This window comes from Anomalospiza imberbis, chromosome 6, assembly GCF_031753505.1.
Source record: "Anomalospiza imberbis isolate Cuckoo-Finch-1a 21T00152 chromosome 6, ASM3175350v1, whole genome shotgun sequence".
NCBI classification, from domain to species: Eukaryota; Metazoa; Chordata; class Aves; order Passeriformes; family Viduidae; genus Anomalospiza; species Anomalospiza imberbis.
In genome coordinates, this window is record NC_089686.1 from 11,206,201 (window position 1) to 11,228,230 (window position 22,030).

At 36.6% G+C, this 22,030-nt stretch overlaps 2 long non-coding RNA genes across 3 annotated transcripts; one reads left to right on the top strand and one right to left on the bottom strand.

Annotated features, from left to right (window-relative positions):
* Positions 1-2,965: 2,965 nt before the first annotated feature.
* LOC137475273 (uncharacterized) lies at positions 2,966-8,452 on the bottom strand. The gene is made up of 2 exons (XR_010999792.1): positions 8,319-8,452; positions 2,966-3,682 (listed from the first exon to the last, which is right to left on the bottom strand). It is a non-coding gene; the product is annotated as an uncharacterized lncRNA (long non-coding RNA).
* A 25-nt stretch (positions 8,453-8,477) lies between these two features.
* Positions 8,478-21,564, top strand: LOC137475272 (uncharacterized). Of its 2 annotated transcripts, none has more exons than XR_010999790.1 (4): positions 8,478-8,674; positions 16,175-16,311; positions 19,564-19,703; positions 20,864-21,564. It is a non-coding gene; the product is annotated as an uncharacterized lncRNA (long non-coding RNA). The 2 variants fall into 2 exon arrangements; XR_010999791.1 differs by having other exon boundaries at positions 19,564-19,636.
* The last annotated feature ends 466 nt before the right edge of the window (positions 21,565-22,030 follow it).

Consider the following 22,030-nt stretch of genomic DNA (forward strand, 5'->3'; position numbering starts at 1 on the left):
ATTGGAAACATTAGTCTGTTTCCATTCCAACTGCAGGCTAACATCCATGCTTTGGGATAAATAGCAATGAGCCTTCTCACAGTTTCTCAGAAGCTCTTTAAAAAAACAATAATTGTATATCAACAACCTTCTGATGTCAGAAGTTCTTCTTTTTAAGAGGCATTCGGCCTGCTTTGTAGGTTATTAATTCTTCTCCAGATAAAGTTTAACTAAAATATGTCTATAAATGACATAAGATAAAATTCTATGAGAAGGAGCTATAGGAAGATACAGTGTGTTGGAAAGTGAGAGTTGAGCAGTGCTAGGATTCTGTTTGTCTGTACTGTTGTAGCTCAAGAGACATTGCTGGACCTTGATATAGTGGGATATGCCATGGAGCTGCCTAAGGGAAAGGGAAGAAATTTCTATTTAAGTTCTCTAATAGTAGAAGAGTGCTCTGAGTTGGTCTATCCCAGGTGTGCTGACTGCCAATGGCCCCACAGAGATGATCCAAAAACCACAGGAAAACTTCATTTTGTGCCCTCTGACTCTGCCCAGTGACACTTTATTGGTGGAGAAATGGGATAGAGGGCACTGTGCTGGGGTTGCACCCTGGGGAAAAAACTGTAGTGCATTTTTCTTAGAGAACTGAAGGTGTCACTAAAAATCACGAAGACAAATCTGTTCCCTGGAAGCCAGAACAGGGGAAATCTGGGGAAGTGGTGAAAAAGATGAATCCTTTTCCAGTTGCAGAGTCTGATAAGCCAATATAACAGAAAGCAGGGTAGTTTTTTATTGGTGTTAGATCTGTCTCAGTTCTTTATACATCTATGTCCTTAAAATGTGCTAATTGTGTCTATAATTGGACTTAGTAAGTTCTCCTAGTAGTCATTAGGGTAAGAACAGTCTAAAAGGTTCAATTTCCATCTGTTACTAGATCCATGGCTTGAATAGCAAACATTTTTTTTTTCTTAAAATTGGCTTTGTTTCTTGTGTTACACTTGTTTGCCACTGTGTTCGGTATGTGGAAGATAAATACATGTCACTGTAAAATGATTTAAAATTATTTTTAAATGCTTCCTCCTGAATAGGTAGGTTCTCTAGTGGTGAATATTACTTACTGAAGTATTTTCTTTCCATAATTCCTTCCGTTTGGCTTTCCTTATAATTTAGGATCTCATGCTTCCTTAGGTCATGTCATAGGACATAATGGTATACTTAGTGGAAAGACATAGAAAATATCTTGATAAGCATGTTTTAATTGACATGATACTGAACACAGTGGAGAATGTAAGACAGTATTGCAATAGTTCTCCATTCACTCTGAATCTTTCTGTTTCTTCCCTTTCAATTTTAACATAAAATAATGTTTTAAGTTTGGCTGGAAGACAAAATTTCTGGGAGTATTTGCAGTCAATGATCTGTCATAGTGTCAAAGAGTACATCAAGTATTTAATAAGACAATTACCAATGAACCATACTTGTTTTCTATAAAAATGGAAAATGAGCACTTCATCACTTTTAACAATGGATAATAATTTCTTACATTTCTACCAGGATGGGTTATCAAAGAAATCATTAAATATCTACTTAAGGGGGAAAAAGCAAGTAGGAAATCGAGAAAGAGATGGCCATAGAAGTGGATAGCATCAGGCTGAATCTAAAAGGTCAGTGTCTCTCTCTTGCTATACAATCTAGTAGTCTTATTGGGCTGGGGATTGTAGATCTCTGCCTCTGAATGACCCTTAAATTGTGAATTATTTTAGAAAAAAATATCTTTCCAATATCAAACTATCACTGGTTTCAGTTTCAAAACAAGTTTAATTTGCATGCAAATGCAAATGCAAATTAAAGTGGTGTGGTGTGCCAACACTTCCTGAATTGGAGGAAACACTGATCATTTATCCTTCTGCAGAAGCAGTGTGAGGGCTAACTTTGAAACTGATTTGAGGAAGTTGTGTAATGGCGAAAATGGAAAATGCAGTTACTTTTTGTCAAACATCTGCAGAAATATGAATTATGATCTCATGAAACGTGTTAAAAAGTGTTTTGCAGAATTTATTACTTTGCTGATTTATATCCTGTTGTACAAGGTGTAAACTCCAGAAATAGTTTGTGTCTCTCTCTTGCTGACTCTTTCTCATCTATCATCTATCAGTGTTCTCTGGTAGTCTTGTCTTGAAAAATATATGTTAGATAACCTGATAATGCAGTTGGAAGCTTAATGCCATAGTTGAGTTTTTTACCATGCTTCTATGGTAAACAACATTGATAAAGAAAAGTGCACTTTCCCAATCGATTTTCCACTTTTGCCATGTTTCTGTACCTTGTTTAACATTTTCAGCAGACATCTGAAGGACTAATACTTTCTAATGTTTAATATTTTTTTCAAAAAGGGCTTCAATTTGTTTAAAATCATTTTTATTCTACCAAAGCCATAAATAAAGCATCATGCACATCTGCCTGTCTTTCTCTACCAGAAAAAGCTCTATGCAGAGCTTTCCCACTTTCATTTTTCACTTCATCTTTATTGGCTGAAAATCAAACGCCTTCTTGTTTACTTTGGCAGGCAGTTGAAGGTTATGACTGAGCCCCTTCATTTTCTTTCTTTGTTACATTTGCAGTAGTGATCAAAACCATGAAGTTTCCTTTATGTATTTCTTTGCTGAAAATTCCTGTGTAATAACATTGTGGACATAACTGCTCTTGGCATTTACTGCCAAAATTTAATTATCTGATGTCTGTGTCATATTATCACTTATTCATTTCAGTCTCTTCTTATAATAGGGTCATATTGTGCCTGTAACCACATTTTCATTACTTGTCTTTGACACCTTTCTCTTTCAGCTAAACATCTCTTGAAGTGGCATGGAACACAATAGACAAAGTTTCATTGCACCATCACTAACCTTTACACAGTTTATATTGCTTTCCAGCATTTTTCTCTGCTGTATTTGATTCTCAGTTTGATGACATTCTGTGTGAGTTGTAAAACTCATTTGTTTTCCAAATATATCCATGGGTTTTGCATCACACTTATGTTAACTAAAATATAATTTATATTTCTCAGATTCAATATTTGAGTTTTGCAGTTTGTCACAATAATGAAAAAGAGAGCAAGGATTTTATCTATCTAGTTCATTTCACTATTTTTTACTTGAAGATTATCGCACTGTTGAGTTTCTAGTACAGCAAATGGAATATAAAATTTCATATAGATAGATGAAAGCATTTTTATGTGAGAAAAAGAATTGTCTAAAAATTTACTACAAATGTTATAAGATATAAGGAACATATCTGTGTTTCATTGTATGTGACTGTTTTTAGTTGGTTGACAGATACTTTTTGTTCTGTTCATGAAATGGTATTTGTAAGCACTAGGCTGAGAATTCATTGTGCTACTTGGAATATTGAAAAATGTTATGCTTGCACTCATATTCATATGTCTAATAAGCATAAGTACTTGTTACATTATCATAGTAAGTGACAAATATATAACCATATAATACGTGTGAGTAATTGAGACGAATTATGACCTTACAATTACCTCTGGAAAGAATGTGCCACTGCTTGTGAAACTCCACCTAGAGTTACCTTTTGCAAACCTGAATCTGTGGGGAGAGGACTCTTACTGCACGTGCACCAAAAATTTTTCTGGCAACTTTCCCCAACCCCATCCAGCACCACAGGAATGGCTTGTTGCCTTAAAGAAATACAAAGGAACAAGTGAAGGGAAAAGTCACTAAATGCCAGAATAAGAACAACCACAAGACTGAAAAAGGAAGAAAAATGAAACATTCAAAATTTCATAATAAACTGGAATTCAGATGGAGGTCAAACTGAAGGAAATAATAAAAGAGAAATAAAGCCATACAGAATAATATATTCGTGTACACAGATATATATTCAAAAGCAGTAATTAGTGATCCAAACTTGTAGATTTCTGCCACAAACTCCTGTCTGGGAGATTTTGGCCATCTTCCTATGAGAAGGCAAGGCTTTTAGAAAGCATGGAATTCTCACAGCTGAAAAGAGACTTAAATGTTGGCACACAGATGCTCCACTGGCTTCTTAAGTTGTTGATCTAAAAACATTTCTTATTCCAGCAAAGGAATATATGGTAGAGTTGTAGGCTGTGGATCATCTCCACTTTCTCCTGCAAGAGAAAAGACTTCAGGAAACTGAATTTTTATGGAATATAGAGGCATAGGAGAGGGTTATTCTCCTTGAGTCTTCCAGGGAGAGGAAAAAGAAAATGGTCAACTGGTCTGAAGTTCAGTGTCATTAGTTAAATACAGGAGATGTCAAGGATGTTTTCTTTATATCACCTTTCAGTTATGAAAAGCCAGTTTTGAAAGCATGTTAAGTCCTGTCCTGAGATATATTATATGCCTGAAAATCCTACTGACCTTGCTGGAAATTTGTAATCTTGTGTAGGAGGTCAACAAGTTCATTTTTATGAACTCATTGCCTTGTTTTCCTTTGAGGTTGACTCCTGAACTACCCGGCAACAGAGTTCACTGTCTAGAATTTGCCTTTGCAGTCTTGTCTTAGCTTATCCCAGAACCAACATCTGTGTTCTTCCTTTAAATTCTCATTTGAGGGAAGCTGGCTCACTTGGCAGACAGAGTTAGTGGGACAAATATAACTGGACCTCAATGTAATTCCCTCATGGGCAGATGTAGCCTGACGTTTTTGCTTCTTGTTGTTTGGCAAAAGGTCTTGCAAGGCCAGATAGGTCGTTGCTTAGATTATAAAGCATTATAGATTATATACAGTGGAAAACAATAGAAATACATGAAACCTGAAAAATGAAGAATCCATCATGCTCTTGCATCTGTGAATTTTCATTGGTTTGGGATGTAACCATTTGATTTTGGCACTGTACTCATGTTCATGTCAATAAGTAAGATAGCTAAACCTCTCGGGAATTACTGTCTCTTAATCAAGCCCATCATTAAATTGTGTACACAGAAATGGGCCTAGACATTGCAGTTCCTGCCAAAACCCCAGAAGCCAGAAAAGAACATCATGATTTTAAAAAACATTCCTGCAAGACATTTACCAATGTTTATGCAAGTCTTAGTCCATCTCTTCCATTGCTGCTTTCAGTTGATTGAGAGCAGAAGGTGCTGTGTTTCCTGTAAGTCAAGAGAAGCCTCTGGAGAAGCAGATAGGAGTGATGCCTTTTTTCACCTTGATGTCGTATGATCTTAAATTTCCTCAAGGATTCTCTTGGATCTTCCTCTGGACTTCTGCAGTCTACAAAATCCTAATTAAGCAGGGCTCCTATTTGTTTTAATAGCCTCAGATTTCACTGCAAGAGGGCCACAGTATGTTTGGAGTACCCATGGACATTAACTTTAAATTGTCATCTGAAATGTGTTTACTGCATGCTCATAGACTGAAATGTGTTTACTGTTATGTGCATAGAACATGCATCGTTATATAAATGTTTAATGTATGTATAAGCTAATATTATTTTTTCCTTGTTGCATTTCCTTGTTGCTAAGAATCGTTCAATCTAATTTGTGTATATATTGTGAGAATACATGCAAACAAACACATCGTATTAGTATCGGTATAAGCACAAACCTAATGGAAGCATCCACTTCATGATCTGGCTCTGCCAGATATTTACTATCACATGGTCACCATGTTTTGACAGACTACAAGTTTATTACATGCACATAGAAATATACTGTCAGCAGTAAGGATCTAATATTGAAAATCGGATCTATAGTCTTACATTTTCTGTATTTCCAGATTTTTTTCTACTTTCCCCTCTAATTTGAGCAAAGTTTGAAAATAAATTGTTGTCTTTGAAATTAAATAAATTGCAGAAAACACTAACTAGGCACAAATAATCTTTTTAAATCTTTTACAGAATTTGAACCTATAATCAGAAGAGGCGAGGTCCAAAAAGAATAGCTCAGGAGTTAAACTGACCTGAAGTGCATTCTTTTTACAGACTTATGTATCTTTCTCGAATGACAAAACCCAACCAAACAAAGCTCAACAAACAATCCACACAATTGGTGCACAGATGGTACAGAGCAGAACCAGATTCCTCTGCAGAACTGTAAAGCTTTCATGCCATGCAGTTTCTACACTGATACAGATTTTACCCATCCATCTGAGCTGCTAAGTTTTTGTGCACCGAGTGTGAGACTCATAGATTTGGCTCCAGAATCCACTCACCCCCACAGATAGGGGTATGTCTTACAGACTTTCCTAGCACAGTGCCAGAATCTGTCTCCTGCTGCATGACCTGATATACCAGCTGCAGGTGGTTGGCAGCTCCTCTCATTCCCTGTCTCCCAGTGTGCTGCTCTGCCCAGTGGGACACTCAGCTGGGCTACATGTCCACCAGCTCTTGCCCAGGTGTCAGGCTCCAAGGAACCTGCTTCCAGGTGTGTTTCCTGGCTGCGGCACAGCAACTTTGGCCTCTTTCCCACCACGAACCCCAACATGTGGATATGTCATCTGCACAGGACCTGTCCACAGTTTTGTCTTATTCATTGGAAAAGAAGAAACATGAGAGGATGGAGCCATTTTTAAATGAAGTTATGCAAAGCTGCAGTCAGGTTTTTTTTGCCAGAGCTTGATGATTTGAAAAATTTTTTCACATATTTCTTCCAGCCTGTCTCAAATATTCTGGAAAGTCATCTGCTTCTTCAAACATCTTTTTTGTCCTCTGTTGTATCTGGATAAATGTATCTGAGGACTGCTGGTTTAGTGGACTTCTACTTTCATACTAATAATGCGCTAAATTGTCATTATTTCCCAGACAACAAAAATAAATATTTCATTTGTTGTTCCATAACTTATTCCACTCGTGTGGTTTCTTAAATTTTTGCTTATTTCAGGTCTGGCTCAGCCATACTCCATCAGGCAAAGCTGCCACCAAGAGCTGCCATGGGAGATTTGTCCAAGTAAAGGCTTTAGGATTTGACATGTATTATTTTGCTGTGTGTTTGTGCTGTTTCTGTCTTTCATTTGATTTGGAACATAGATAATTATATTCTACATTTAAAACAACAACTTTTTTTTTTTTTTTTTTTTTTTTACAAATAAAATATTTGTTTTACTATACAACGCCTGGAAACACCTTCAAAGAGGTGATTTTAGTATCTTATAATTTTCTGTACACCATAAATAGTTACTTGGAATGTGCTTCTAGTTGTCTCCCCTAAAAGGAAAAAAATACTGACCAAAAGAATTTAAAGTGCTTAAGAGTTTTAACCACAAAGGATACACAGAGAGGCTAGAATGGCACATGGTGCTGAGCCTGTCAGATTCTTAAAATACCACCAATTTGGTGGTCTATAATCCTGTCACTCTTTTCATGTATCTGAAAAAAATGCTTAACATACTTGTTAATTGAAACTATAGCTTTCAGGCAAGAGATTTGATCTTTCCAGTATCAATGTTATAAAATCAGGGTGGATTTAGAGTAAGAGCATAGGACTCTACTTTCTAAAAACCATACTGACGATTTATAAAAAGATTTTCCAAAGCAGTTTACTCATAAGAGTTCTCTTGTATATCATGTTATCCACAATTTCTCTTTTCCCATTTTTATTGTAGAACTTTCTTTACAATCTTTGTGTTTTAAAATCCATGTGCCCTTTTTTCTTCTGGCTCATGAGAATTAATTATTTCTTTGTGATTTCATTCCATCAAACTTTTTATGATCTCACAAAAGATTAGGTTCAGAGAAAATCTGAGAACTGATCAAAATTAATGCTCAGGATTTCACAGGATTGAGAACACTGAAAGCATTGCAATCATGTTGAGGCATAATTTTCTAGCAAAAGCCAATAAACTTTAAATGTGAAGTGGTCCAAGTATATATGAAGCATAATGATGAATACTTCAAAATAAAATGTTTTCCAACATTTTCTCTGAAGGATCAGCTATACAATTCTAAAAAATCAAAACAACCAATTCTTGTTTTCAAATCTAAGACTATAAGGATTTTGAACCAGAAATGATGGTACTAAGTAGCATATAATCTACAGTGTATGAACCTTAAGACATTCTAGAGCTTTGTCATTGTTATCACAATCATCTTGTAATTATTGCTTGAAATAATATTGCTTGAAATAATTTTTAGGTACTTTCACTGAATAAGTGGAGACAGAAGAGATGCTTCTTTCAGCAGACCAGCTGGGGGGAAACTACCTTTATAATCTTCTGCTATATAGCATGTGCTTACAGATGTCCTTATTCACATGTCCTCAGTGAAAATGTAGGAAATAATTGTTGAGGATAGGAATCCTGAGAATTTATAACATGCATGCTGAGTCTATTCAATCTTGACAATAAGGTGAGACCTTCATTTTGCTGAGGTGTATGTATATCCTTGAAACATTTTCTCCATCTGACAGCAGCCAGGTGTACAGGTGATTGAAAGTGGGTGTCCTTCCACCAAAGGAGGACATCCTTGGATTAGCACAGGATGTTTGTGTATAATGGGAAAGACAGAATCTTAGAAGTCTCTGTCAACCTTCATCACTAAAATGAGAAGAGGACCACATCACAAATGTGACACTTATGTCACATTGAAGGCTGACAATGAATTCCTATATGCAAACAATGTGTGCATTTGATCTTTGTAGACACTAGCAGACTCATATCTGGGAAAACAGCTGAGAAATTAGTGTTTTCTTAAATGGGACAACTACCTTTGGTGATGTGTTTTTATTTGATGCTTGGCACATTTTAGATTCCATACAAAACAACCTGCCTGCACTGTGATGTGATATCCCTGCAAATTCTGCTCCCTGATTGGATGGAATGGGTTTTCTTCTATCATCTATTCTTTCTTCATTTCTAGACTAATAAGGTTTTAGAAAAGGCTTGTAACAGTATTCATAAGCTCTTGTCACGTATCATATATTACACCAAGTCTCCTAGGTATTCTTTGATTTCCAGGTTTTCCAAACATCTCTCTCCCAGATATTTTTGAATTATTATTTCCTTCAGCTTGCATTTTTCCAGAATGAATTTCATTTTGGGTGATATCCAAAGCCCACTGAGGTCAGAAGAATGTCTTCTCTTGACTTCAGTGAGCTTTGGATTTGTTCCTTTATTTCCTATTTCCAGAAGCCAAATTCTGCACACCTTATTGTTTTAATAGGAATTTTGTATCAGCAAGGCAAGCAGTGTTGGCTTCCATAGTCTGATATTTTCAGACTCCTTTGCAAAGTATTTCACTCTTTTCACTAACATTTAGAATGGCACAACATATTTTACAAATATAAGTGCTGTTTTTCTGTCACCATGGATAGCTAATGGAAATCTTAAGTAATACTTAAATGAGTGAACACCGTTGCATTTGGTACCACCTCTTTCCAAACTTGATATATGTTCTTCCATTACCTTTTACTTTGGTCTTTTAATTACTTTGCAGTTCATAAGGCTTTGTAAGGGTTTGGGAAAATATGAATAATTTGTGGGTAAAGTTTTGAAAGGCACTGTAATCAGATATGAAGTCCAGCTACAGGTTGTATTTTACATATAACAACTCTTGCCCAGATTCACGAAAGTGCTTTAACATGTGCTCAAGTCTATCCCTATTAAGAAATGCAACTGGATTCTTGAATGTAATTGTATAAATGGGACTTCAATCTCATTAAAAGTTAAGGAATACTTTAGCTTCATTCCTGAATAGGGAGATCTTTTCAAATAATGTCTTTTATATATTATCAGTTCTCTTTGATGAAAAATTCCAAACTGTTCTAAAAAAACTATTCATCACTGCATTATGGTTATGTCTGAAGTGACTGTGCTATACATCTTGCCCAGGATTTGTGAATTCAATTTAAAACTGAAGCAAGTTTAGTGAAGGGCCACCAAGATAGTCAGGGATTGAAGGATTTGCCTCAAGAGGAGAATCTCAGGCTTGTTCAACATGGAGAAAATATAGCTTTCAGGGGGTCTTGGAGGATGGAGCCAGTGCTGCATGATGGGATGATTAAACATAATAGGCAGAAGTCAAAAAAAGACAAGGTCAGCCTAGATTTAAGGAAAAGCATTTTTACAGTTTGGTCAGTCAAGAGCAGATCAGAATTTCAGGAACCAGAAGAGGTTGCTAAGAGAAATAGTGCAGTCCTTGAAGGTTTTCAAAACCAAGCTGCATACAAATAAGTTGGTCAGATCTCAAGTTGACCCTGCTTTCAGCTGGAGGCTGGACTGGATAAACTTCAGAGGTTCCTTCCAACCTGAATTATCCTGTGATCTTTTGCTCCTATTCATTTTCTACTGTTGCTTATGGTTCTAGTCTGCTCTTGATCTCTTATTGGGTCCATATATTTTTTTTCCTAATAGCATGTATCCAATTGCTTTTCTGGAAGGAGAAGAGATAGTGGAAAGCAAGTACTGGAATTTCTTGGACTTCCTTGTGAAAAATATTAACCATATTTCTCTCTTTAGATTTTTTTTTTAATTTCTCAGTACCTGTTCCTCTTGCCATACCAGTTTAATTGTCATTGGTTCATAAATTATCTAGGTAATTCTTCTATGATCTGTGGATGCATATGCCCTCCTTTCAGTTTATATTTTTTCCTAGCTGTTTATTAAGTACTTGTTATAAATAAAGGTACCAGTAAGATTCTGCCGCTCTAGTTGCTCAGGCATGTTTTCCTTAGTTTTATTGTTTAAGATGATTGTTTTAATTATTCCTTTATTATTTCATTTTTCCTCTTTAATCTTTTATCAATTTGAGTGATATTTCACAGAATCATGGATCACAGAATGGTTGGGGTTGGAAGGAACCTTTGGAGGTCATCTGGTACCACCCCCTTTCTCCAGCAGGACCAAATGGAGAAACTTGTCCAGGTCCATGTCCAAATGACTTTTGAATATGTTCATGGACAACTTCCCCGGGAAATCTGTGCCATCACTCAGTCACCCTCAGAGGAAAAGCAGCTTCCTGATGTTCAGATGGAAACTCCCAGGTTCCATTCCCAGGTACCCATTGCCTCTTGTGCTGTTCAATGGGCACCACTGAAAACCTGCACACATTCAGGTATTTATTTACACTAGAAACCTTCTTTACTGCAGGTTCTACAGTCCTCTCTGAGCATTTTTTAGTGCATGGAGCTATTTTAAGACATTTTAATTTCATACATAATAGAGGGCCTGCTAGGGTAAAGAACAGCAGCTGAAGAAATCTAAAACCGGGTAGTTAATACAAACTATTCATATGCCTAGAGCTTTAGTTGGGCTGTATGTAGAATTACAGATTGACTGAGCAGGTGAAGCCAATTTTTCAGACCGTGGGTCAGTGCTTTACTACCAAAAACTTGAAGATTAATATAAATTCCTCTATTAAAATTAGGTGGGGTTTTTCCCAGTATTTTTCCTCATCTTTCCGTAAATGTTTTAGTTTCAGCCTAGGTTTGTCTGGGGCAGGAGCTTCAGTTTTTTGTTTTGGTATCTACTACAAGTGCACAAACCTCTTGAAAGATATTTCAGGAAACAATAATCAACAAGGACATTCTCTACCCAGGAAAGTTAATCTATGAAGAGGTCATTGTAGACAAATATTATTTCTACACAGAAGATATTAAGAATTTCTCAAAGGCAGCTTTTGTGGCATTGTCCACACAAGACATGTAACAGACAAACAGATCCTGATTTGGTCAGTGAATGAATGTGTTTGTTTCTCAAAAAATAAATTTATATTTTGTAAAATAAAGTCACCCCAAGTGGAAACAAGAAACAGAAGTTCTTTAACATGTCCCGGGAAAAAAAAAAGATACAATTTAAAACTACTTTGGTTTGTTTGAATTGTACTGTTTGGTTAAAATAAAGACATTCAGTTTAAACACTTGCAATTTTTTATAGTGTTGAAATTTGAACCTTTCTTTTCCAGAAATGTCTGATTGAAATATATCTACATTTTAAAAGTTTTTGCCACTTTCCTGAGAAATGCATACATTTAATTTCTTTTTAGAAGGGGTTCAATGGAAATGACAGTTTTCTGGTATAGAATTACCTGACATATTTTTAGCATTTTGTGTAATTCCTTTAACTGAAATATTTCAGTTTTCATTCTATGATTGTTATATAGTTCATAAAGATAATTAGTTCATATTTATGAAGCACTTAAAAACAGAGAAGATTCATCTCTGAATGGAATTATAAAAAATACTGTGGTAGTGTAAAAGACACCAATGAAATTAAAAGGCACTGTCAGGAATACCCTGAATCATGGATATAAATTAATATTTCATTTAATTAAGTCATTAAAATCTCTGTAGACTTTGTTATTTGGAGTTCCATCAGGCAGGCATTATGTGCAAAAATGTGTACCACCTTTTTCTTTCCTACTTAGAAATGGCATTTAATTTCATCTGTCACTTTACCATGAAGTAATTTGGGACTGCGAGATGCTCCTGTACTCTGTCTCACACCACTTTAGTTTTGACTATCCTGAGTAATTTTGGATCACCAGCAGAACACATAAAGTTTGTATTTGCTCTGTGTTTGAGGTCACTCAGGAGCAGGCTGAACAGCAGAGATTTCAGCAGAGACCTTGTAACATCCTGCGAGCAGCTTCTTCCCTTCTGACAACTGGCTGCTCATCCCTTCTTTTCCCTCCTACTGTGAAGAAAGCTAATAATACTCAAGAGGACCATTTCTCTTGTGCCTTGGTAACTTTGTTCTCTTAAAGGCCTGTGAATTTTCCCCAAGCTCCATAGAAATCCATGACATATGCACCAGAGTATCCAAGTATAGAATTGCAACACTGCAGTTACCGGATCGTCTTATCCACATGCTCCTTTGGACAAGCCTAATACATTTTTGAGACATGACTTCCATCTGCAGATCTGCATTGATTCTTCTCGAATTAAAATCTCTGTCACAGCTGTAACTCCCATCATATTGCCATACTAGGGTAGACTTGTTAAAATATGCAGTCTTTATCTTCTAAATTATTTGGACACTTACCCTTTGATTCCCCCCAGTACTATTTTACTTTGTTTTTTTCATAGAAAAAGAAGGTAAAAGTGAACCAAATACCACTTATTTTTCTGACTAAATAACTAGCACCAGAGGGTTCATTAAAGAATGCTTATAATGAAAACCAAATTCCAGAAGTTTATTTTATGCAAGGAAAAAAAAAGAAACAAAAAAATCATTTAAGTTAAGGTCCTGCAGTCCTGCATCTCTACTAATTAATTACTAACCTGTAACTAATTAAATATTATTGTCTTTATGGGCTCTCTTATATTATTTTATGTGTTTTGATTTTCAGATACATATGTATTCAACTTTTATAGAAAGCAAATTAATCTCAGCTTTGGCTCTCACTCAGCTACGTCTGGCATATACACATCTGAGATCTGTAATAGAAGAGACTGTTTTAGAGACATGCACATTCACATCAGTTTCACATTTCTGAATTTCAAAACAATCTTCATTTTCAGGCCTTTATACCTCATACTTTGTACTGGATTTCCCTATTGTGTCACTTGGCTTTTCTGCCTGTGGAGCCCTGAATAAAGCGTCGGTAAATTCAGTTGGAAATTGCCTGTGCTCTTGACATTTTCTGCTGTTGAAAACATAGCAACAAACAATTCAATTCTGATTTTCAGCTTGCTTTAAACTTATAGAAATGGTGTAACTGCTGCCTGTTTCTAATTATTCCCAAAAAGCCAGTAAGAGGTAGTATGAAGTATTATTTAGGAGAATGATTCAGATCAACCTCTGAATCTTTAGCTTCAGCTCTTTTTCTCTGACTGATGGTGTTCTCCTTGCTAAGCCTGAAGTGTGCTGCCCAGCCCACAGGTCTCTTCTGCCCAAGGCACAAAATCACACTGATGGGGGTTCAGAGATGGTGAGGATATTATTTTTCTTAGAAATAATAAAAATAAAGAAGTAAGTGGCTTAAGGAGGTGTTCTATTGGTAACAGCACCTTCTGTGGAAAATTGAAATCTCTGCAGCTCAACAATGGCATCAGCAGTTACCAAATATTTGAGTGCATCACTGCTACACTCTTATGACAAACACTCAAAACTGGATGCCTGTATTTAAATAGGCTCCTGAATCTATAATGATAATGAATTTTTTAGATAGTGTGATGTTTGGCCGAGTTGTACATCATATTCATTTGCTGAGATTTGTGGATGTCTGTCACTGAGGATTAACAACTTTACTGACACAAGGGAGACTAAATACGGATTTAAGAGTTTAGCATTAGGCTAATAAATGTGTTAATATTTTTACTTATTTCCTAGAAATTTTTTCTTTTGTTATCTTAAAAACACCCACAGTAAGTAAAGCAATTTTTAAATGTCTTGGCCTGGTAGTTATAGCATCTTAGAATCATATAATTGTTTGGGTTGGAAGGGACCTTAGAGATTATCAAGTTCCAATCCCCCTGCCACTTTCCACTAAACCACATTGCTCCAAACGCCATCCAACCTGGTCTTGAACACTTCCAGGAATGAGGCATCCACAACTTTTCTGGACAGCCTGTTGCTGTGTCTCACTACCCTCTGGGTAAAGAATATCTTCCTTACATCTAATCTCTCCTATTTTAGTTTAAAACCATTCCCCTTGTCCTGTCTGTGTAAAAAGTTGCACTCTCTCTTTTTTTACAAGCACCCTTTAGGTGCTGGAAGGCCACAATGCATTCTTCCTGGAACCTTCTCTTCTCCAGGCTGAACAGCCCCAACTCTTTCAGCCTTTCTTCGCAGGAGAGGTGCTCCAACACTGATCCTTTTCGTGGCCCTCCTCTGGACTCACTCTAACAGGTCCATGTCTTTCTTGTGTTGAGGACCCCAGAGCTGGATGCAGAACTCCAGGTGGGGTCTCATGAAGGCAGAGTAGAGGGGCAGAACCCCCTCCCTTGACCTGCTGGCCACACCGCTTTGGATGCAGCCCAGGAGTTAAAACTTACTCCAAATTTTAGTATTGGTACAATCAAATAAAAAAATTGGTCAAGATTTCTTAGAGACACACAGAGTAGAAGCAAAATCCTACCGAAATGAAAAGCAAGTTTATTGCTTTTCCACACCTTTTGGTATGAGGCAGTGAGACAGAAAAGCCCTGTATGAGTTGGATGTAAAATGAGCAGTTTCAGTATGATTGTGTTTTATTTTATGTAGACAAATAAATACATGAGTAAACATATCTAACTGTGACTCTTGAGGAGTCTTGATTACTCGTAGCTTCCTGGCTTACTGCATTAATGCTACTATTTAATATGGATTCTTTTCTATTTCGTTTAACACTGTTCTCACCTTTTCTTAAGTAAATCTCACTCATCCTACCTCCATTTCTCAATGATGTGTTTATTTTCACAGTTCTCTCAACCATCTCTTCCACAGGCAAGCTCACTGACCAATTTTCAGTAACTTTTGAGACCTAAGTATGTACTTTCTTCACATGATCAGCTGGTAATTTAGAATCTAGGTCTCTTCATCCTCTTATTTCCTGGCAGCTTTGTCTAAAAACTATCATGGGGCAACCAGCCACCCTCAAGTGCTTCATGCAAAAGCTAATCTCTACAGAACTCAGATAACTGTTGTCTTTAGGGATCTTCTTTATTGAACACCCATTGTCCAGTGCTGTGTGCTTACCTTAAGGTATAGTTATTCAGTGTGTCACATGAGCATCTGCATAGCAGATAACAGCAATTTGTGGAGCTTCAGTCTTAAGATGCAAATAACTCTTTCGTAATAGAAGCTGCCTCATCCCTCGTGCTCAAAAAGAAAAAGGAGCAAGCATTGAAACACAATGAAAATGAACAGAAAACTTTACTATAGCTTAGTAACTTGGATTCCTTTTTCTAATTAAAATTGAAAGTTCTTCAAACAGTAGAAAAAAGATTTATGTTTTTCTTATCGGGGATAGTATTTACAGCTACAATTCCTGAAGATAACCATCTCCTGTGTTAAAATGCTTTTTTTTTGAAATCACTTTCAGAAGCAGGCATAAATTCTCCCCTTCCTATGTTCATGGCTGGACCAGTGATTTCTGTGCTGCCTCTGACATACCAGACACATGGCATCGCTGGGATTCAGATAAGATGAATTATGGCTTAGACCTGATGTTTCTTTGTTAGTTTTACAGTACAGCATATAATTTTTTTAAAGTATAAACCCAAATAAAACTCTCCCATAAAGAAAGCTTTCAAATGGTCATAGGCTCAATGTCCTTCCATCCTTTTTACAGGAAGAAAAATGACTAAAACTTGAAGTCAGACTCTGGCATGCTTGAATACCATATGCCTGCACTATTGAGAGACTGGAGCAGAGTATCTGGAGAAAGATGAGAGAGTGTGGGTGGCAATAGAAAAAACAACCACGACTGTAAGTTAGCAAGATAATATCCTTACTTTCTTCTGTGGGTCTCAAGAGTGATTAAAAAAACATTGGTGTTTTAAAAATATTGCTGAGGACTACAGTGTGACTCATAATGCTTTAGAGAATGGAATTCTTGGAAGTTTCAGTGTAATGCCAGATTTTAGAATGGAGGGCAGCAGAGCTGCAGAGAAGTAACATGAGGCTATGTTGATGGAGAAAGAACATTTCTGAGCAAATTCAAGTGAGAGAGAGAGAAAGGAAAAGAATGGGCCTGGGGAGATATGACAAGACAATTACTTATACTGAGAACTGTTGCTTGCACCGATGGAAATGTTTCACTGCTTTTTGAGGTTTTATTGGCCAGCACGCCTGCCTACACAACACTTGGTCATATGCACAGCAGGGGAACATAAGTAACCATGCTGACCAGTCAGACAATGAAAGCAATTACAAGTGAGTCCAAAAGTCTATCCTAGAGCTGACCTTAAAGTTTTAGATAATTTTTTTTTTCTTTTTTCTTTTTTTTTTTGTTTTGTTTTTTTTTTTGGAGCATGTATAAATTTCTGGTGAGTTAAGTACTTTTATGAGGGAATGTATTGGTTAAATGTTGGGAAGCTTTCTCAAGTCAGAATAGCCTTTCTGGTCAGAATAAAATAAAGAATGTTGGTCATCTGGAATTAAATAGTAGCCTCACAGTTATGGCACGTACCTGATATTTTGCTTAATACTGTAACACAGCTGTTTTATATCCTCAGTAAGTAGCTTTGCTAGGAAAGTGAACAGTCTTTCTCCAACCATTTGCCACAAGTACTGACCAGTACCTCTTCCCTTAAAGTTCCAAGAAAACGGTTTCTGTATTTCACAGGCTATTACATTGTCCAGGTTATGGAATTTCCAGGTTCAGATCCATGGACAGGGGGTGGGCTTGCACCAGAATATCCTCCTTTAAGTGAGTGTCCTCACTATCTGGCAGCTGAGGTAGGGTTGAGTTCTCCCTATTGCTTATATTGGAAGCCTAAATGCTAAAATGTAGGCTTTTTATTTATTATTTTTACAAGCATTCTTATATTCTAGGTCTCTCCTATAAGCTCTTGTCTGTGCATATTATTAAACAAAAGATGTTCGTTCAGAGTTCTGAAAATGTGTCAATGGCTTAAACATAGTTAATGCTGCTGTCTAGATAGAAAATTTGTGTATATTGTAAACATTTAATGATTATTTGTCTGATAATTCACATCTAAAAAATACCATTACTTGATATTTGATATTTACTTTGGTATTTCCTCTCTGAAAAAAAAAAGCTATATAATCAGCAGGGGAGCAAATATGACACCATTCACACAAGTGATGTTCTATATCACAGTCAAATAAATATCCTAAGTGAACAATTTGTTGATACATTCTTGGCTGAGATTTCTTCATGTAATTTGATCGATGAAGTATTTGTATAAATTAACTGATCATAACCAGTTCCTGAACAATTCATGAACAGGAGGACACACTAAAGACCAGGGAATTTGAATAACGTGTATTTTATTTCACTTGAATAACTGGAAAATGTTTATTTTTGAGTTGGCCAAAATGGAAAATGAAATTTAAATTTTTTTCCTGGAAAACTGAATCTAGCTACATTTAGAAATGAAACATCTTAAATGAAAAAGGAGGTCGATTATGAAAATTAGCATAAGGTTTTTTGTTTTACTTTTAATGTTTTTATGCTATAATGGATTCTTGGTGGACTAATTTTGCAGTTTTCAGATGAATGACACATGGATTCTAACCAGGTTGAACTAACATTTGGGTGGATAAAAAATTTGATTAAGCATTTTCCAAGTTTTCCTGGGCTTATGATCTACCGATTCCTTCGTTTCCCAAAGCAGTGAACTGAGAAATGTTTATTCATTATGGGGTTAGTGCAACTAATTTTCTCTCATATTCTCTGTCATACAGTAAATTTCATAATATGTGATCACAGTCAGACTGCTACGATCTCAGAGTCAGCAGTAGAATCTACAATGCATGATGACAGTAGGTTCTCAGATATACAGGACTTTGGACAGAATGAAAAAATGCAGCAAAAAATTGACAAAACAGCAGCAAGTCAATCTGCATCTTCTCAGTTTGTGTAGGAGAGATAAGTCAGAGCTTGGAAACATTTTCTGTTATGCGCATTAATGGATGTACAACTCATCCAATCACTCAGGAGCTAATACTGCACTTTTCTGTTCTATGCATAAAAAATGTCATGCCAAATGACTCTGAGTGGTATCCATAATGATGAATTTACAGCCATCAGTAAGGAGACTTCTTCGATTGTCTGCATTAAAGCAGCAGACTATTATGATCCCATCCAGTGATGCTTTTCCTTGGCCTTATTAAAATGAACAGCATACAAGGCAATCATACCCTTGGGTGTCTTTTGACTTGCTCAAAAGTATGACTAAAGTGTTGATTTCTTTTCCAAAAAACCCCAAATTCCATTTTGCAATGATGACACATCCATCGTCTAAAAACAAGTGACATGGGAATTGCAATGAATGCCCTGATTTCTCACCTGGTAGCAAAAATAGCACCAGGTTGCAGAGACAGTATTTGTCTGTGCATGTCTGTCAGCTATCAGTGCTGTGCATGGGAATGGATAATCTTCTCCCACTTCTCATTGTCCCACAGTTTGGCCCTTGTCTCAGGAATTTGTAGTACAGTGGTGTGGTTCCTCTCAGAGCCCTCAGTGGCTTCTTCCCCATCATCTGGCCCGTGAACCACTGCCCTACTGCGTTGATCAAGAGGGGCTTGACAGATCTAGGAATGAACTGTGAGTCAGTGGGCACATTCCATAACTGGAAAGACAGAACTAACTCTGATTTTCCTTTCTGTCAAGTCTCTTTTCTTTGGATTAGATTTATTAACAAACCAGAAGATTCCAAAGTAATTTCATAGTGGCACAGAATATGTGGCAAAAGAAAAAAAGATCAAAAAGATCTTTCCAGCTTCCACCAGTGTCTGCAGGAAGTGCTAATATACATCTTTCTGGGTAGCTTCCTATCCAGCTTTAGAAAACAGATGGACTGCTAAGGTATGTACCAATTTGTTTCAGTTCTACTGGTAAATCACAATGGAGCTCCTCCAAACCTGTCTTTGTGTTCATGAAAAAGCAGCAGAATACTTTTACTCAGTTAGTTAAAAAAACCCTAAATGCAAGATCCATGACATTTCTTCCTCAATCTGCTATTTTTTCTTCCATTCTGTTCCTCCCAATAGATAACTTCTGGAATTTATTATGGCTGAATGAATCAACTGAAGATGCCTCATGGGAATAGGAGAGGTCTGGACAGTCAGTTCCGGGGAACAGTTCCAAATTCTTCTGTTGCATTTGCTTACCATACTTTTGCTCTAAGCAGGTAGATAGAGCAACTGACTCAGTTTGATGTCATGGTATTTAGTATCAAAGATACTTCAGTCAACTAAACACTGACAGAAATGCACACAGATCTGTATGAATATCAAATAAACTAGAACCCAGCATAATAATTCCAGTGGTATGCCTTCTAGAGAAGGCAATGTACAGTTAAAAGGAAAAAAAAGACCCAAGATTAAATGAAATAGAGGGAATAGACAACTGAATTTCATCTTATCTCTTCCATTTCCCCAAAGGTGTTCATTATTCACCATGCAATGGATGTGCTCCACTTCTGAGTGAGAATACACAGAAATTAACTTGGTAATTAAAAAAAATGTTTTGTATATTTATCACTTCTTGAAATAACTATTTTATTCTATAAAATGCACAACTCCTTGCCTCTCCCTTTCCAATGTTCCAAATACACTTTGGGCTAATTTTGATCTCTGCAATTGTATGCGTCTGTGCGCTAATGGCACAGCATGTTCTCTATGTCCATGTGCTGCAAATCTGGTTGACAGCAGCCTTGCACCCTATTCTTTCCTGATTGTCCTTCATCACAAATGGAAAATGATCAAATAAACAATATTTTTTTTCTTGCATGGAATTGTGCAACTTCCAGAATTTCTTCAGCTCAGTCCCATAGTTTTTTTAAGGGTCACTTCCATTAGGACAATTCTTAAAAGTCATAACATATATTAAAATTTTATTTATAACTTAAAAAAATGCATTTTTTCATAAACATGTATTTAAAAATTTATCCAGATGCTATGAAGTTATTTTTTTATTCTTAGGAATTATTCTCACTGTCAGGTCTTTGGCAGTAATGGTATCTTTGGTATAATTATGCTTGCAAAGTTATATGAATTCAGAGAAAGCTCTGGAAGATGTTTCAAAACAAATTTTTTAAAATTAATAATACTTGAGGTGAGGTTCTATGCAGTGACACCTCATTTAATTTCTGTAAAGTGGTACATAATTTGAGAAATTATGTCTGACAACCTGTAGTGATTAAATAGCTATACTAAATTTTTGTCACTGCAAGGGGTTAGCTCAGCTGGTTAGAGCGTGGTATTGATAATGCCAGAGTTGTGGGTTTCATCCCCATATGGGTCATTCATATAAGAGTTGAACTTGACAATCCTTGTGGGTCCCTTCCAGCTCAGAATATGCTGCGATTCTGAATATATATCCTGACTGACTCTTCAGGCAAGAAAATCAAGATGCAAGAAAAATAGAAATATGACCCTAAAAATCCAGCCTGGGGTGACTTGGAATGGAATGTGAAAATCTGGTCAAATGCTGACCAATGAAGCACTAGTTGCTTTATAAACCTAAGATGGTGAGAAGAGAAGGTGGGCATAAAAGAATGAAAGCTTTGTCATGGTTCTTACCCTCATTGCTAGGGGGTTCAGTAAAATCCATATCTGTTTATAATTTTCCATGGTGCCCATTGCTTTATAATGGATAATGCAATGCCCTTCTGCTGGGAACTATGTGCCAGTTCATTCTTGAAGACTCCAGTCAGAAATGCAGCTCTTGGATACCTTTATCAGACTTTCAGGGATCACCTTTGTGTTGTGGTAATTCTGGCCACTGGGGTTTTGTGTAGGGGGTTGAGCTACCTCACCCCATATGGCCATGTCCTAAAGGTCCTTTTAAGATGGAGGATTTTTATTACTTGAAAGGAAATATAAGCAAATGCTTCCATGAGCAAAGTCAGGACAGAGCTATTAACTTGCCAAAGAGAGATGAAACAACATACAGACTTGATCTTCTAAGTTTGATTGGCACAGGAACTCCATGGACCAGGCTGAGGGAGCCTTACTTTTGAGGGCACAAGCTCTGAGAAGGATTCTCATGCAAAAAAAAAAAAAAAAAAACTGGCTGAAGGATTTTAACATTGTCCTGTATTGCATTTTCACCTAGGAAGTACGGAATACTGTTTGCAATTCTAGTTAAGATGTTTTTGGCCATTAAGTGTTAGTGCATATACCAGTGTAAACCACTTCCAAAATCTCTGAAGAAGCAGGTGGACGGCCAAGAAGATGAGAAATACGTGAGTTAGTCAATTAAGTGGAGGTCATAGATGAACCCCTTTTCAAGAGGCATCATCAAACTTTTGTCTGAAAAGAGAAATTTGCAAAGAGGGAAGCAGGTGTCAAATTCCCTTTTGGCAGCTGGATCTTAAACGCAATTAGAATGAAAAGCTACCTGATCTAAAGCTCAAGACACCAGGAGGATCTGCCTTAACAAGTGGAAGGAAACACATATTGATGGGGTTTACAGCTCTCATGCTGCAGGGAGGATGCAGAATGGTGAGGAAAT